Consider the following 12,721-nt stretch of genomic DNA (forward strand, 5'->3'; position numbering starts at 1 on the left):
GGGAGCAATGCAGCCGGCTCCCTGACACCTTCCTCTCCCCTCCCCTCCCTCCTGGGCCGGGAGCTGCTTGTTGGGATGTGCCACAACACCTTTTGTCAGCTGTTTGTTTTTAGGGGCTGATTTCTGCACACTGCACCCAAGGCAAGGAGGGAGAGAGGTGAGCAACTTCACTAACCAGAACCGGTCAGTTCCCTGCCAGGGGCTTTGCTCCAGAGCCTGTTGAAACCAGAAAGGTTTTTCCAGCTGCCAGCCAGGCCCTGGTGCGGGCTGGCAGGCACTCTGCTGGTTTGGGGCTGGAGCAGAGCTGGGTTCATGGCACAGGGCAGTGGTGGCCCTGCTCCCACACAGCTGCCTGCAGGAGGAACGGGGCAGGGTGATTTGTTTGGAAATGAGCTTGCCACCGTGTCTTGGCTCTGCCTTGCAGCACGAGGTGATTCCCACTGGCAGCGTCCACAAAACCAGCACACACTCCCCATCTATCCCCATCCCAGCACACATCCCCAACCTTTTGGCCAGAAAGACACCTGGGCTTAGTTCCCTGAGGCCCCACTGCTCCAGCATGGTCAGACAGACAGAGATGGACAAGGGGTGATCTTGGAAGCACCCAAATGACAAGGAAAACACTACATCACTTTTAAAAGGGCATTTTGCAGCAATCCTCTGACTTGCACAGCAGCATCAGGGAACAACCTGTCGAGCAACTGGGGACAGAGCCCTGCACTGCTCCTTGCTCCTGCTGGGGACAAGATGAGAGCATTGATATCACGGAGGGCTGAGCATGACCCCCTGCCCTGAGCAGGGCAAAGCCCTCCTTGGTCTCACCCTCAAACCCAGGGACCCAGGAAATGCGTCTGGGTGAAAGCCCAGGGAAGCAGAATGATGCTGTGATTTGTGGGAACCCGAATTTCTGCAGAGCCTGACCAGACATTGGATGGTCCCTTTGAGGCCTGAGGACATCCCAGCTTGCACAGGCTGGACCTAGAGCTGAGATGCCACCCTCAACAGGCCCCCACACCCTCACAGGGATCTGTGGGATTGCAGCAGGCGGGCAGAAGGGAGGCAGAAGGGACGGGGACATGTGCTGGTCCCACTCCCCATGATGGTGACACTGGGCTGCATGCTGGAGAGGGACGTGGCGCTGGAGGGGCGGGGGATGCTACCTCTTGGGTATGGGGGCAAGCACTGGAGAGTCAGAAGTTTCCAGGAAGCTCCCAGACCAGCTGTCCATTGAACTGCCAGCCAGGAGGGCACAGCAGGGCCCAAGGACACCCTCCTCCCCTGTCCTCCCTGGTGGCATGGACATGCAGGGGCTCCTCTGCCCTCTGCCACACACCAAATTCCCCCAGGATGCCCAACCCTGGCAGCTGGGAGCCCACCAGGTTCTCGAGCAGCAGTGCAAGCATGCTGGGCACAGGCTTCTTGTCCCGCTTGGGTGCACAGAGCGATCTTGCACGAATTTCTCTGCTTCTCTAAAATTCATGACTGCTGTGAATTAGGGGCAGTTCACCCCCTGGGCCAGGAATGCCCAGCAGCACAGGGGTATCCTGGCATTCCACACTCTCTGAGGCTGCTGGGTGCTGCCAAGAGGCTCTTTGCCCTATGCCACCCCATAGCCTCTGGGCCTTCACCACTTTCAGCTTCCCAAAAACAGAGTACGAGCTCAGGAGCCAGATAAGCCACTTAAGCAGCAGCGCCAATTAGCTGTAATAAAAAATTGCAATTATTTTTTTTTAATGCCTTGCCAAAATGAGCCAAAAGAGATGAAGTGAGTGGGGAAGGCTGCCACTTCCACAGGCTGGGCTGCACGGCTGCTTTGCAGGGGCCAGTGGTGGCCTCAGGCTTGATGCTTGGCTCCTGGGGATGTGGAACAGTTTTTTGTGTATAGGGTAGGGAAGTGGGGAGCCTCTCTGCTGGAGAAGGGATGATTTTTTCTTCTCAGAAAAGTTTGGTTTCTACACACCCATCATGGCAGGATTAGTTGTGGCCCCAAAAATCTTCATGAGATAAATCAGCAGGAGATGGTGGCACCTTGGAACACTGCCTGTGGTGCAACTGCTGTGAGCAGCAGCCATGACCCGACAGAGAAGGGTTTGGCATCTCTGTAACATCCCGGGGTCCCCCCAGCCCCCGTGCCAGGCTCGGGTGGGGGTGGCAGCTTCTGCCCACGCCCCAGTCCTGCCTGGGGGCTGATGTGCCGGGCGGGCTGACTGCAGGGCCTCTGCTCGCGTCCTGCCCGGCCTCAGGGGTGAGGAAAGGGCAGAGTCCCGCTCGGGCGGAGGGGCCTGGGGGTGCAGCTCCCAGCGCGGTCGCTGCGCAGAGCCGGGTGCCCGGCGCCGCGGGGCAGCGGGGGCAGGGCACAGCGGGCACTCCTCGGAGGAGGAGCAGCCTGCCGTTCTCACGCTGGGGCAGCCCGTGCCAGCACATGCTTAGTCACTGGTAAATCCCAGCCGAGATCTGCTCTGCCCTCTGTGAAATGGATCTTGGCTGCACCCCCGCTGAAGCAATCCGGCGCTCGGGAGCCATGGCGGGCGCGCTTTCCCACGGCAGCCCGGCCCGGCCCGTGTGAATCAGCCGGGCCCGCGGCCCCGCTCCGCGCCCGCAGCGCCCCGAGCGCCGTGCCCCTGCCCGCTGCCCTGCCAGCAGGGCCGATGCTGCGGAATCCAGGCTCCCTGCCTGGCCCGGGGACACGACTGCCACAGCTCCCCTGCGTGCCCCGGCTCTGCTGCCACATCCGTGGCAAGGACGCGGAGCAGGTGCAGCTCAGGTGTCCCCGCTGCATCCCCTCACTGTTGTCCCCTCTCCCTGTGCCTGTGTGTGCATCCTGCCAAGGTGCTGCACCTCATGTGGGGCACCGTCACCCCACACCCGTGTGCTCCTCCCCAGGCCAGCATCCAGAGGGGCACTGCAGCCCAGCCAGCTCTCTGGTGTCAGCACCAAGGCGTGACATGGGGATTAGGAGTGATGCCATTGCACTGAGACTGTGGTGTTGTCACTGGTGTGGATCTGTGGTCCCTGAGCCCGGTGAGGTGCTTGTCCCCAGCCCCAGCAGCTTGAGCCCCCCCTGCACTGAGGTTCTCCCTGCCTGTGCCACCAAGAAGGACAAAGCAGGTGAAACGTCCTTTTGCAATGCTGGCAGCCCAGCCGGCGCCTTGTTTTTGTTTAGGATGATCCCTGCCTCTCCCAGCCCTCCTGGCTGGGGATTTCAGCAGCAGTGACGCATGAACCTCCCAGGACTCGAGCAACTGGATGCTTGAGCCTGGAGCTCCAGGGCCATCTCAGCATCCCATCCTCTTTCTGCACCTCCACCCATGGGGCTGAGAAGCTGAAAGAAAACTTAAGTTCAGCAGATAACAGGAGCCAAACCTTTGGCAACTCCAAAAGGCGACTCCAAAAGAAGTCAGTGTGAGCTTGGCTAAGGCTGGCAGCATGAGCTCAGGTGGACGTAGGCCTGGAAATACACCTGGAAGATGAGCAGTTCAGACAGCACTAGAGTCAGTTTTGCTCCTTCCTTTGATATCTCTAAAAACTCCATCTCCAAAGTGCTTTGAGTCACCTTGGTGATGCTGACCTCTGCCCAGAGGAGCCACCCTGGAACAGCCTGTGGGCCTTAGGGCTCCTTCCACCTGCTCTGCTGACAAACGTCACAAGCCAACGTCACTGAGGGATCTCCTTGGCAGGGGTTTTACCAGTGAGACACAGCTCTCTGCCTGGAGAGCTCCTGGCTTGGGAAATCCTCAGTGTAAAGGATCCAACCTGCTGTAAAGGAAAACAGTGCTCGGTGTGAACTCTTTGGGGCAATTCAGGGCAGCTCATGTCAGGACAATTCCTTGGGTGTCTTCTGCTCGCTGTATCATAGAACTACTCAACAGCCACCTGCAGTGATATCTCTTTTCCTACTCACCACCTACCCTCTCCTCTTTCTCCCTCTCTCCAAGATGGATATCACCTGGTGAAAGGGCTACTCCTCCGGATGGAGGTTGCAACTCTCTCTTTGGTTGTGAAAGCACAGCCCTTGAGCATCCAGGAGTTTCTTTCAGGGACTTATCAAGAGCTGAAACCTCCCCAGATTGCAGAATGCCCCAGGCTCACACAGGCTGCCCTCTATTACCTCCAAGGCCAGGAATTATGGATCTGCCTCCGCACACCTCCTGCCTACAACCCAAAGCAGAGTGCCCAGGAAGGTGGGACATGGTGGGAAGGGCAGTGAAAGAAAACCAGGTAACAACCCAGCAGAAGTGAAGCAGAGGTCAGGAGCTGACCATGCCCATCTGCCCACGTGTCTGTTTTCTCACATCTTTCCCAAGTGACTTCAGCTGCCCTTGCTGCACCCACAGCTTTGACCTTCAGACACTCTCCTCTTCCTCCAGCAATGTGCTGCCCTGTGGCACCTTCGAGGTCCTTGCAGAAAGAGCAGGAACTCAGCAATTCAGCCTGCTGGAGATCTCCACACCCTGTGGGTTCAAAGGCCACCTCTGGGTGCAGTGCTGGGGACAGCCATCTCTCCAAGGGGATTTTCAGAGAGCAGCTGGCTGGACTATGTCTCTTCCTCTTTATGCCAAGAGCTTTCTTCACTGATCTGATCACCAGTGCCTGGGAATCATAAAAGTGCACGTTGCTGCTCCTGCTCTGTTGCAATGGTCCAGTTCCTGTCCTTGGGTACCAGCAAACTCCCCAGCAGCAGAGGAGATGCTGGGTGTGTCAGCCTGGTACTTCCAGAGAGCAAAAGCTCTCCGTGCACACAACAGGCCTGAGTGCCCACAGCACCCGGGCAGCTCTTCCTGCCAGGGCTGGGAGTTGGGCTGTGATGCTCCCACAGGGAAATGCAGCCTGGGCATCCTCCGCCAAACCTGCCTGCACAGCCAGCAGCAGGGATTTCATGGCCATCTGGGCTCAGTAACCTGCTGCCAGTGGAAACACAGGGCTGCCAGTGGGATCCTGGCACCAGGGGCTGTTTGGTTCACAAAGAGGGAAGGGCTCTGTTTATTGAATCATTAACATCACTTCCCTCACTGCCAGCCAGGTACTCCAAGAGGTCTCTTAGGCAAGTGCTGACCTAGCCCAACCCTGCTAAGCTGGTAAGATGACATGGATCCCATGCCAGCCTGGTACTGCGTTCCCACTGCTTTCTCTGCTCCCGCTTTGCTATTAGTCATCCATTTCTGGAAGGTTTCTCATGCATAATAAAGTGTTTCAACACTTGCATAAGCCAATTCTTCTCATCAGGAGTGACCTGCTGCATTTCCCAACACTTTCCCTAGGCAGTTCTTCCAACTGCCACAAAATATGGAGTTAAAACATGAAGTTTTCTATCCCCCTCGAGGCAAAAGGTGTGGGAAATCAAACAGATAAGAATGCCTTTAATTAGTATCATTTGCATAAGCTCTGGGAAAGGCTCACCTGACAGCTCCAAGGGCCTTGCTTGTCTGGGAGCATCAGCCATGGCTAAAACGGGCAGATTAGCAGAGTTCCTCTGACTGGGGAGATAGTGAGAGTCAGAGTGATAGAGCCCTGGAGGCTCCATGGGTACCCCAGCTCCTACTGGCTCCTCCTTGGGGCACCCCAGCTCCCACCACCTCCTTGTCTGTGCAGTCCAGATGCTGCTGGCTCCCTTTCAGGTCCCCCCAGCTCCCACTGGATTCTTGTCAGGACACCCTCTTCTCCATTTCCACGTCCCCGTTTGCAGCTGCTCTGAGCAAAGAGGTGACTCGTGGGCTGGGGTGAAGGGCAGGGATGGGAGAGAGGAGAGGAAGCACAGGCACACCCCTGGGTAAGGGGGGAGGCTGTGGGGTGGGCTCGGCATGCAGCAGGGATGGGAGCAGGCTGTGTGCTCTGCCCCTCTCCCCCTCGCTCACTCACGCTCCCTGGAGCGCAGGCGCTGCCGGTGCCCAACCACAAACCCCATCCCCTGCCGTCACTGCCGGGGTGACAACCAAAGCCCTTTTCAGTACCTCAAGGCCTTTGCAGTGATGAGAATCTCACCCCACACTACACCTAAACCCACATGCAAAGCTGATTTCCCAGAGGAAAAAAAATTATGCTTGACCTGCCTCCTGCTGCACACATCCCCCCTCGGATCCCTCCAGCTGCCTCTCAGCTGCCTCAAGTCTCACTTGCTCATCTTCCCTTTCAGCTGGTCTGGGTGCCCCAAAAAGCTGAAGCTGCCACAGCACCCGTGACCCAGCCTTCGCTGTAGCCGTGAGCCCTGTTTATTCAGCATCCAGCACATGGGTGCTGCTGTGGGCCAGGCTCATGGCAAGTTTAATAACAAAGCAAACCAGTAATAACTGCCTCCTAATGAGGTTACGCAGCATCCCTGAAGACTTGGCTTTAGGGTGAGCTCTGTGCCAGGAGCTGCCGGGGCTGAGGTGTGAGCTGTCCCTTCCCACCCCCTGACTGTGGTGCCTCAGCTCCTCCAGCTCTACATCAGCACCTCCCTGCCTTGTAAATGTGCTTTATATCCAACCCTGGGGTGAAGGTTAGCTCCTCCTGTGTCATGCAGTTCCAGGACACCACCTCCTGCTCCAGTCTGCTCCAGAGCCTGTGCCACAGCAGGAGAAGGGTTAATTTACCCAGCTCCCTGCAATGCAGCTCATTGCTGCTCCTCTGTATCAAGCTACTGAGTTTTATCCAGCTGGAGGTGAGAGCTCTGCTCTTGGTCAGAGGATTCCAGAGGCTGATGAACCTCAGGGCTGGGAAAAAAACCCAAATCAAGTTCTGGAATTTCTCAGCACTGGAAACAGAGCAAGGGTCTACATCCTGCCAGCTCATATTCCAAAACTAAACTGCAGGTGGAAATCTGGCTACCAAGCAACCCCAGACCTTCAGAAGCAACATGTTTTGGCACCAGAAATGGAAGAGGTCATTCAGATACATTTTCTGCCCTTGAGAGTCAGAGCCCTGGAAACTGCAAAGGGACAAAGCTTTTCTCTGTCTAGAGGATCCCCATGCTCAGGTCACTGACAGTCAGGCACCAGCACTGCTCATCCTCCCCCCAGAGCTCACTGGCTGTGCTGTGAGCTGGGTTCCTGCCTGAGCTGGGCCCCAGGAATCCCCAGGGCAGCCTATGAAGCCTCTTCCCTGCTGCACCTTCCCCTGAACATGCAACCAAGCTGGGGGCTGTGTCCTCTGCTCCTGGGGCTGGACAAGCTTTAGGAAATTATCTTTATTGTGTATTAAGCAACAGCCACCCTTATTCAGCTCCTTCTGGCTTCCCCAGGCAGCTGTCCTCCCTCTGACTGAGGTCCTGGGGCCAGCTGTGTAATGTACATCAGGGGCTTGTTCCCCTGCCCGGTGCTGAGCCCTCGGAGCTGTGCCTGGCTGGAAGCTGTATCCTCAGCTCTCTGCTTTTCCCCAGAGCCATTTTCAGCCCTGTGCAAATGGTCAGGGCCACCCTGGGCCAGATGGCTGCCCAGTTCTGCTCCTCCATGGCCATCTGGTCCCCGAGCATAGTGCTGCCCTCTCCTCTGCCTTCCCTAGGGAGGCGTGGGGCTGCCCTGGGCTGGCTCCCCCGGCCAGCACTGCAGCTGAGTGGGGTGAGGATGTGCGGGCAGAGGCAGAACCAGGGAAGTTGGGCTCATGTTTCAGCTTCTATTTTTATCTGGGAACCCAAGACTGCTATGCAGAGGCCCTCAGGGGACACACTGCCTTCCCCAGCTGGAACCAGATACCATCAGAGCACTATCTGCCCTTCCCTATCACCTGCCAGACCTCCGGGTAGAGGACAGCATCACCCGAGGCACTGGGACATCCTCCTGGCCCCTGCTGTTCTGTGGCAGGAGGGAAGGAGCTGGGGAGCAGCTCTGCAGGCCAGGTCCCCATGCCTCCATCTGCTCTGAGGTCAGGAACACTTCATCACAGGTGGAGATGCAGAACAGCCCTGCCACACTGTCACCAGGCCACCACCCAGGTCAGCAGCCAAGTGCTGCTGTCCCTTCTCAAGCTGGACTTCAATTCTGTGCCAGGGGAGAGGGATGCTCAGGGCCTGGGGTCAGGCCTGCAGCCCCCAGCCCACCAGGTGCTCTGCAGAGCCCGTGCTGATGCTGTGGGGCTGCTCCATCCCCATCCCTTTCCATTTGTTAAAGCAAATAAACCTGATTTAGTGGCCAGAGCTTCAGGAAAATGGGAACTCGAGCCACTCCAGCCTGAGCAGCTCGTGTGTAGTTGCAGGTTGGCCAGGGCAGAGGCTGCACTCACTGATGGAGAGCTGGCTCCTGGTGTGGGAGCCCCTGGTCCTGGGCAATGCCAGTGAGCAAGGGGGCACAGCTGGGAGGAGGTGAGCCCCATCCCGGTGGGCAGCGCCTGCTACTTTAACTGGGGGGAGAGTAGGAGCAGCCGCAGAAAACGGGAATATTAAACAACAACAACAAAAAAAAACAAACAAACAAACAAACCCCCCAAAACAAACCAAATTTAAAAAAAACCCACACAAAAAATAAAAAACAACAACAACAAAACCCCCCCCCCCCAAAAAAAAAACCAAAAAAAAAAAAACCACGAACTGTGTTAGTAGGCCAAAAACCAAAACAAGCCAAACTTCACTTAGTAGCATGAAGCAGTTCTTATGTACTGAAATAGTTCGCTTTTCTACTAACATTTATAGAGTGTTGTACACAGATCTAGATACTGCAAGGGGCCAGCAGAGCAGTCCTCTCTGTAGTTTATTCAACATTTACCTGCAGCCATAAACCACATATTCAGGACCTCTGCTCTCAAGTGAAGCTATATAAAAAAAAAAAACCTAGCGTGAGAAAGGAAATCTGAGCGAGGCCTGGAGCAATCTACCCAATCCAGCGGAAACAATGGCCCAGGAAGAAAAACCAGTTCCTACACATAAGGTGGAATAGGCTGGGAACGCTGGAGGAGGGGCGGGAGGCTCCCAGCACAAACAAGCCGGGCATTATGCGGCTGCGCTGCGCGGGGCACGGTGCCCCTTCCCAGCGTGGGGCACCCCTCGTCCTGGTGTGCTGCTCATCCTGGTGGGCTGGGCTGGGCTGGCACCACCCCAGGCATGGACACTGCGGAGCAGCAGCTCGGGCTGCCGGGCGCAGCACCCAGGCTGGGCTGGGCTGCATTTAGTGCCCAAACTGGGCTCAGCTCCCTGGTTTAACTCAGCTGGGCTCAACGTCCAGGCTGAGATCAGCCACTGGTCTGAGATTAGACCTGAAAATGGGATCAGAAACGTTTTGCCCGAGATTAACCAACATTTTGAAATTAGCCCCCAGGCTGGGCTCACTTCCAGGCAGGGTTTACTCCAGGATGGGCTCATCTCCAAACTAAGCTCACCCCCGGGGTGGGCTGATCCTCCAACTGAGCTCAGCCTCAGGATGGGATGATCCCCACGGTGAGCTCATCCCCAACAGGGCTCAGCCCCAGGCTGAGCTTATCCCCAGACAGGGCTCAACCCCAGGCTGAGCTCAGCCCAAAGGGCTGCAGAACGCAGGGAGTTGCTGGCTGGGCTCCCCAGGCTGGGGGGACGTGGGTCCTGGACACTTTGGGGAAGGGCTGCACTGCTGCCAGCTGGGCCACCTCCTCACCTCCCCAGATCCCACTGTGGGAAGCACACCCCGGCAGGCAAGCCCTGGGCTGTGGGACGGGGAAAGCCCAGCTGCACAAATCAGCTCCAGCACGGTCCAGAGGCTGCTCCCTGCCCTGGCCATGGGCACCGACCCAGAGCCTTGGCTGTGGTGCTGGGATGTGCCAGGGGGTTGTGCTCCCCACAGGTGGGAGAGCTGCATAGTTCCATTCTGAAGCAGAATCTTAAACTCCTAAAACCAAAACCACCATCACGATCCTCACCATGAGCAGTGTGGCTGTGCCACTGGCACTGGAGGAGGTGTTTGGCTCCTGGGTCAGCCTTCACTGCTGAGGCTGAGGACACATGGGTGTCCCCAGAACATGGGCCACTGATTTATCCTGGCCTGGCACCAATTGTCACTTTGGGGATGGTCCCGGTGACTGTGAGCCTACTCCAAAAACTGTCACCACCTGGGCACAAAGAGTGTAGGGAGGGAGCCAAAGAGAAAAGGCAGATCCCACCTGACAGGGTCCAAAAGGGCTGCAGTACCCTATGCCTGGCCAAGGAGGACTGGGAACTAGCTGGGGCTCGGGAGGTGTCATGGAGTGTGCCACACTGATGGGGACATCCCTGAGCCGAGGGCTCCTGGGACCCTGGGGTCCTGGGCAGTGGGCAGCAGGTTGCTCCCAGGCAGCCCATGGGCGGTGAGGAGGAGGAGGCCTGTGCTGTGCTGAGTTTCTTTGCCCAGTGTCTCACTGCAGGTGTGCCAGCATCCTTCTCTCTAGACAGCCCCTGTGGGGTAGGACTTGTGCTGGTCACCTCTGGGATTTCACACCTCTGGGTGTGGCTGTAGGACATGCCATGGGGCAAGGTCCATGGACTGCCCAGCATTTATCGAGAAACCTTTGGTAGGGCAAGGGTGGACAAGGGGTGGGTTTGGTCAGTACCAGGCTGCTGCCAAGCACTTTTGGAAGGCTGTCCCTGTCTGAAGCAAGGACTCAATGTACCCTGAGGGTGCAGCTCTTCCCACAGTGAGCAGAGCATGACACTGCACAGCTGGGATCAGGCAGCATTCCCAGCACAGAGGGGCTCACAGGGACCACCACCCTCTTTGAGATCAACCATCTGCATCTCATCCAGAGGAAAAACGCCAGCTCTTCACACACAGCTTCTCCAAAAGGCTCGCCAAAGCAGTCTCAGAGAGAAGCCACACTGGCTGCTAGCTGGGACCAGAGGAAAACCGTGGGAGCAGGGAAAGACCTGCTGCTGCCAGAATAAGAAACCCCAGGAAACCTTGGGCACTTATTCCCCATGTTCCCAGCCTGACACCTCCCAGATGTGTTAACATGACCCAACGTGTTGGTGACACGTGGGGTCACCATGGTGTGATGGGGGGCCCAACCTGTCCACAGCTCCTCACCACAGCAGGAGGGGGTGCAGGGAGCGATCTACAGCATCACAGGCTTGTGTCACTCACACAAAAGGTAAAAATGTGGCATTTTTTTTTGCTCTTGCTGGGCCCAAGGGAGTTGCTGTCTATTGTTTCAGTGGGCAAGTGGAGGAGGCAAAGCTGGGGCAGATGACAGGAGTGATCTGACCCTGCCACGCCTGGGTTTGCCCTTTCCCTGACGGGCAGGACGTGGGCAGGTGAGTGGTGGCAGAACTGTAATTTCACCCCGCAGAAAAAAATACCTTCGAGTGAAAAATGCTGATGGGCAATTTGTGGGGGTGAAGTTGGAGCAGAAAGGTGTATGCTTCATTCCTCACATTCCTCTCCAGCTTCCTTGGGATAGTGGCTGTGCTCCCCAGGGCCCTCCCAGTGCCCAGGGGGTGATGGAGAGGGCTGAGGATCCTGTCCTGCCACCTTGCTGCCTCCACCAGCTGGGCAGGGCTGAGCATCTTCCCCTCCTTTCCCATTGTGGGGCAGAGGAATAGGACTGAGGTCTGAGTCCTGCTGGGGTCTGTGAAATGAAATCTGTGATCAGTGTGGGCTGCACCTTCAGGAACACCTGGGTGAGGGACCCTCCCAGGCACCGCCGTGTCCCCAGGTGCCATCCTGCCGAATCCCGCGTCCTGCCACAGGCACTGCCTGCCCGAGGCCACACCAGAGCAGGGCATCTCGGGCTCATCCCAGCGTCGAGCACAGAGGGATGTCCTCTCCTGCAGAACCTCCCCGTGCCCCCTGTCCTGCAGCACCACGCCGGAGCTCCGGGGAGGAGCCGCGCTCCATCCCCGGCTCCCTCCCGGGCACTGCGAGGGCACCGCGCCAGCAGCTGATGGGAAAGTTCAGGGTCGGGGCGAGCGCGGGAGAGGCTCATAAAGGGCTCTTTGTGCCGCAGGTCTGCCCCGGCTCCCGTACCGAGCCCGCGGCCCCACAGCAAAATGCAGCCCAGAAATATGACAAGACATCTTTTTCCCAGGCTGCTGCTAAACTCTAATTAAACATTTCAGCACACTCGAGCAAGGGAATGTCTGCTTCTCAGGCCCGGGCCATCCCAGCTGGAAATCACCCCCTCCGATGCCAGCGGGCTGACCCAGAAAGATGCTCCTTGGGCGTAGGGATGATGTGAACCACACACCAGAGGGGACAACCTGCTCCTCTCCAACCCCTCCATGCCAGCGTGGGTCCGCTGCTGCCTCCCGCTCTGGAGGAGGCATCCAGGCTGGAACAGCTGGGGAAGGGGGTAGGCAGACAGGTCCATTGTGGCAGTGCCACCCCTGGCACTTTGCACTCCCCACCATGGGAGCTGGGTCCCTGTACCTGCTGGGGCAGCAGCCCAGGGTGCACAGCCTGCAGGGCCAGGAGGCAGCAGCTCCTTCGAGAGATGCTGTCAGAAAATCTGCTGAGGCTAGAATTGTCATGCTGCTATTTTAATGAATGAAAGAAAAAGAAAATAGCCCAAAAAAGCAGTGAAGCCAGGCAGTTCCAGGAGTGAGGAGCCCTGTAAGACAACAGTCTGGGGCACAGCAGCTTGGAGACACCCCTAAAATCACCTGGATGTCCAGGATAGGTCTCATGACAGTGAGCTGGCACAGCTCTCCACATTATTAAACACTGACTTTGGCCATTAATTGCAGCAATTCCTCACCCTTTTTCTAGTAGGCAGAGACCAGATGCAAAAATATCCCACCCTGATCTCTGGTGTCTGAGCCAGCCTCATGGAGGGGACACAGTGGCACTGAACTACTGCTCTGCAGCAACCCTTG

At 57.3% G+C, this 12,721-nt stretch overlaps 1 protein-coding gene across 16 annotated transcripts in view; it reads right to left on the reverse strand.

The window, feature by feature from the left end:
• The window catches only part of EXD3 (exonuclease 3'-5' domain containing 3), a 249,306-nt gene that overhangs the window by 10,123 nt on the left and 226,462 nt on the right, over window positions 1-12,721 (reverse strand). The window lies entirely within an intron of this gene.

Source organism: Passer montanus, unplaced genomic scaffold (assembly GCF_014805655.1).
Source record: "Passer montanus isolate IOZ18808 unplaced genomic scaffold, ASM1480565v1 scaffold43, whole genome shotgun sequence".
Classification (NCBI taxonomy): domain Eukaryota; kingdom Metazoa; phylum Chordata; class Aves; order Passeriformes; family Passeridae; genus Passer; species Passer montanus.